Here is a 5,822-nt window from a genome sequence, read left to right as displayed (position 1 = left end):
CATTTCAAACATAAATATTGTAAGTTTCTACCTCTAGCAATTAAGTATCACTGCTCATTAGAAAACACAACAATCTCCATTAATTTGACTTTCCATCCTATTTCTACTATACTTCTAAATTATGGAATGGTGATTTTTTGAGTAAGGCGGCCTCCCTACAATGGATTTCCATACCAATTTTTCATAGAACAAATTTACATAGTAATTTCAACAGCTGAAATTTGTAATTTTTCCGGTTACCAACAAAAAAACAAAACAGAAACCATTGCTATGTACCCCATTTGCAGAAACCAACCCAAAATTCGGTCACCAGAGACAAGCAAATAGATATGGATAGCTAATGTATAGATACAATCTTTGTACTCACATACAGGCATACAGGTTACAGTGCTCCTCTACCATTAACTTCAAATGCACAAACATAGATGATTCGATTCTGTATAGTTAAACTACACAATCCATCTGCTAGGTTGTTTTGGCCGTATTTCATTCACTTAAGCCACCATCTCATACCAGAAGATACTCTGAGAACCTAATAACATGTTATTGTTAGCCTTGCTAGTCCCCGTAACCCTTTCTTCTCTGACTAAACTGTATCTGAAACATATAGATCCACAAACGCTTTGGCTTCTTTATAGTGTTCCCAGGTCCCAACCAGAAGTAAAACCAAGGACTCCTTTACCATACCTTTCATCAAATTTAGGACCTGATCCCTGGCTCCAAGTATAAACATGGTTGCTTTCAGTTCTAGAATGTAAGTAACCACTTGATCTAAATCAAACTCGCAGTAATCATTTACACTATCATTGAAGCTCGGGGAAGAGATCACATCTCGCACAATATCACCGAAATGATTCTGCAAAGAAGAAATTAAGTGGACCTTCAGCCATGCCACAAGTTTGTCCAATACATTTTTCGGAAGTCTCGCATCCAACTCTCCATATCCGAGGTTCTTGTACTCCATAAATCCATAGTATTCATAATTATTCGTAGTTACAGGGCGCGCCAGGGAAATCAACCATGTGGGATCGGGCTAAGGCCTTCTCATGTTCTGCTGGAATCTTACTTGATGGACATAGTGGTGGGCACAAGGAACATATCTGCATCTTGAATCTATATGGACCCTATAGGAATAGGGTGGTTTTATGGGAGAAGTTGATCTCGTCTGGGATTATGGAGTTGACTTTTCTTATTATTGCAGAGACTTTAACTGCACTGTTGGTTTGGATGAAGTACGGGGTGGCTCCAGAAAAATTGACCCACTGGTGGGTATGATTCATGAAGCAATTATAGACCACAACTTAGTTGATATATGTCCACAAAAGATGGTTCCCACTTGGGATAATGGCAGAAAGGGTTCGGCATATGTTGCAAAGAGGCTGGACCGGTTTGTATTACATGAGAGCTTGGTGGAGTGTCTTGGAAATGTACATGTGGGGGTAATTAATAACCATCTCTCTGATCACAGGCCCATTATTTTGCAATGGCGGATGAAGGATTTTAGACACGGGATGCCATTTAAATTTAATCGTACATGGTTAGATGATCAGGATTTTAATTCATTAGTACACAAGATATGGACCCGGGAACACGTACCGGGGATTTCCCCTATGGTTCACATTTTGGATAAGTTGGCTATTCTTCGAAGGGAAGTTAAAGCATGGCAGAAACAGAAGGCAAAAGACCTGCATAAAGAATTATCTGATATCCAACAGGAACTGGATACATTACAGCCCTGGATGGTTTCTCATGATCTACCTGCTGATATCAGGACTCGTATCCAGGAATTAGAGTTCAAAAAGAAGGGAATTCTTTCTGTTTATGAATCCACATGGCGCCTGAAGAGCAGGGCTCTATGGATTAAAGAGGGGACAGAAACACGAAATTCTTTCATCGGTATGCAAATCATAGATGCAAAATAAATTCCATTTGGGAAATTTATGATGATGATGGTCAGTGCTTTCAGTCGCAGGAGGATATAAGTAGGGTTGTTGTAGCACATTTTCAAAAGGCATATGATCGAAAGGAGGGGGCTGATGTGGCGGCCATGTTATGGGCTGTGGACCTTTATCCCACTATGTTCGATGATGATGATAATGAAAACCTATTTAAAGAGGTCTCTGAAGAGGAGCTCCTGGAGGTCTTAAAATCCTTTAAGGGAGACAAGAGTCCGGGTCCAGATGGATGGTCTGTAGAAATCTTCACACACTTTTTCGACATATTTAAAAGAGACCTCCTGGATATGGTGGAAGAGTCGAGGATCATGGGGAACATCCACCCACATATAAACTCAACGTATATCGCTCTCATCCCGAAGCGACGACCTTCTACTGTTTTCTCTGACTTCAGACCCATATCTTTATGCAATCTTATTTATAAGATCATCTCAAAAACTATTGCCAGTCGGATGAGGTCTACACTGTCTCGTTTCATTTCACCCGAACAATATGGCTTTCTTCAGGATCGACAAATCCATGATGTTGTTGCCATTGCACAAGAATGTATGCATTCGATCCATACCAAGCACTTAAAGGCTGCCATTATGAAGGTGGATCTTCAGAAGGCATACGACTGTTTAGACTGGGGATACCTTAGACTGGTTCTGCATAAGATTGGTTTGTAGCCCAGAAGCGTGGCTTGGATTATGGCTTGTGTCACGAATATAAATTATGTGGTGATTATCAATGGATATCCTACTCGTTTCTTCAGGGTTGGTCGGGGTTTGAGACAGGGTTGCTCATTATCTCCTCTCTTATTTATCCTGGCTATGGATGGTCTGAGCTTGCAAATCAAAAATCATTGATTGAGGAACAGTTCCAGGCACTGGCTGTAGGGAACAACATCAAGATATCACATGGTTTTTTCGTCGATGACGTGCTCATCATGGGTATGTTGAATCATCTCGCATGGCTAAATCTTTTTCACATTTTAAATTTTTTTGCTAAAGCTACTGGTTTAAATATGAATTTGCAAAAATCTATTTTATATCATGATATGAGCAATATGGAGGACATTGATTATATAAGAAACCTATTTGGAATTGAGGCGGAACTGATGCAATTTGGCATGAAATACCTTGGATATCACATTAAACCAAGTTGCTACAAAAATATTGATTGGCAGTGGTTGGTAGACCGGTTCTACAAAAGAGTGTCTGGGTGGGAATATCGGTGCTTGTCCCTGGGTGGACGCACTATCCTCACACAGGCCGTTCTTACCCAACTGGGGGTATATTGGGCACACTTATTTCATATTCCACAAGCTATCATTAATAGCATTAATCATATAATTGCTAATTTCATTTGGGCAGGCTGCAATGGACAACATAAATATCACTTGGAAAAAATGTCTCACATATCTTTCCCAAAAAGAATGGGGGGTTGGGGTATTATGAACCTTCGGCTTTTCGGTTGTTCGCTGCTGATTAAATCCCTATGGCGGGGTTTATTTGGAACTGGCATATGGAGTAGGGTGATAGACATAAATATTTAAAGGACCAAGAATTCCATTTCTGGTACCGAAAGGATTGCATTGGCATCCCGCATGGTTCGGCTATATGGCATAGCTTTCAAAAGGTTGCTAAATTTTTTTTCAACATCTGGTTTGGACTATGGGATCGGGTCACTCAATTATCATTGGGGTGGATCATATATTGGGAGATGGAAGGGAGTGTTGTATATCTGAGGTACTCATGGGGTGTTTTTATGGGAAAGGCATATACTTCTGGAATCAATTAATTTCTGCATGGCAGAACCGATCTCCTATTTGGAAAACTACACATGAACTGGGGCTGGTTGGACTTTTGGCAATGGAATGGAACCAAATATGTGCTGGCTTGAAAGCATTGGGCATATGTCGGGAGGCACAAAGTGACAATTTGGTATGGTTGGGGAGAATGAAAGCTAGAAATATTATGGTTGCAAATATATATATTTCTCTTTGCAGAAGGGGAGCCCGGTGTGTGGAAAATCCAATATTATATGCCTTCTGGAAGACTAATATTCCTATTAAAATCATTATGTTCTCCTGGTTAGTATATCACAACAAAAATCTCACTTGGGAGAACTTGCAGAAGTGTAATTGGCATGGACCCAACATATGTGCAATTTGCAAAAAGGAGGGGGAAAGAAATTGTCATTTGTTCCTCAAATGTCACTTCACGATCCAGGTATGGTAAAAATTGGCGCTACACTTTGGTTTTCCTTATAATCAATTTCATGATATTGTAGATTGCATGGTGTGGTGGAGAAATCAGAAGCCCTCGTGGAGGATTATTCCACCCCTATTTTTCTTGGCTATATGGAAATGAAGGAATAACCATGTATTTGAGAATTCTGTTAAGGAATTCTTTTTTGTATATGAGAATACCATATCACTATACTCAATGTATCATGTTCATGAGAAAAAGTATAAAGAACAACAACAAAGGAGACAAAGCCCACATATAATGTACCCAATTGGTTTTTTCAACGTAGCGGCTCAAAAGAATGTTTGTGGATGTGGCTTCTAGTTAGCCATGTCTAATGAATTACAATACAGAATCCACTGGAATGTCAGAATGGGCTCAAATAATAAGGCAGAAGCTATGGCTTTATGGGGCATTTTATGGTTCACATCTTTTCTCAATATCCCCAATGTTCATATATATGGTGATACAAAGATTATCATTAATGGGAAGGTACATATCAAACAATCAGCTCTACTTGGATGGATAAGGAGAATTGATATCCTTTGGACACGGCTTGGGAACCCACCTATCATGCACACAGGTAGAGAATAAAACCAGCTTGTGGATCATCTCTCAAAAAAGGGGCTACAGGGAACTGTTGGACACCTAATCCTCTATGGATTGGTGTAGAATGTGAACAACCATGAGAGTCCAAGAGACCTTGGGATGTGGAACCCAATGGTCACACGAATGTATTATAAATGTATATCATTATCAATAATAGATACACACTCATGTTTATCATTTACACTTTGTGTTTTCCATGTATGTGTCTAACATGGTATCAGAGCGGGCGAATTCCTGCCATGCTCCAACTTGAGCCACTATTTTTTGTGGTCATTCTTTGTGAATTTGTTTCTAGACCTGGGCGTTATCTAGACTCTTTGAAATCTACACCCGTTAGAATGCAGTACCTAAATTTGGCTCTCTGCCCCACTAAATCCTTGTGCCTTCCTATCCGTTTACAGATGTCACAGGTGGACGCAAACGAGGGCGCTCCCAAAAAAAATCAAAGGTTAAAAAAATATGATTCCGTGTCTAGAGCAAGGGTAGAAACGAGATCTGAAGGTTTAGCTTCACCAGAGGAGAATGTTGGCGAGTTAGCCAATAACGTTTCAATTTCGAGATCGTTGAATTGGAGGACAAAAAAGAAATTCTGTGAGGAGGAAGAGATATTGAAGGAAAGGGAATAGATGTTCAACATAATGGAATTGGTTTGAGGCATTCCTCCGAAGTCTGGCAAGTTGTTTGCAGTTTCTTTAGAGAGATTTCAAGTGAGAATGTCTCTGTATGATAGTCAAAGGAATTCAAAATGACGCTAGTCAAAGGAACTCAAAACATTTTGTATGTCCATGTCCACAATCTCCATGGTCGTTGTTTCTACACTGGTAACAAGGAAATAAATAGACACGAGCCATTGCTTCCATGGCGAAGTGGGTGGGGTTTTCATGTGTCTCTTTAGAGTGAGCCTCCAGGTTTATTAAAAGGTGAATTTGATTGTCTCTACGTGTAGTTATTACCTTGAAGGTATGACTGTAACTGTGTGTTCAATTTATACAAAGTTTTAGCGTAGTGAGTTCTTCGCGGCATGACC

General features: G+C 39.9%; 1 pseudogene; it reads right to left on the bottom strand.

The window, feature by feature from the left end:
• Nucleotides 1-586: 586 nt before the first annotated feature.
• LOC149159748 (uncharacterized) lies at nt 587-1,022 on the bottom strand (annotated as a pseudogene).
• Nucleotides 1,023-5,822: the final 4,800 nt, after the last annotated feature.

Source organism: Pinus tabuliformis, chromosome 5_2, assembly GCF_031772625.1.
Source record: "Pinus tabuliformis cultivar Carrire ecotype Pingquan chromosome 5_2, CPIR1, whole genome shotgun sequence".
Classification (NCBI taxonomy): domain Eukaryota; kingdom Viridiplantae; phylum Streptophyta; class Pinopsida; order Pinales; family Pinaceae; genus Pinus; species Pinus tabuliformis.
The sequence above is the reverse complement of the archived record's forward strand: the minus strand, read 5'-3'. Positions and strand labels throughout refer to the sequence as shown.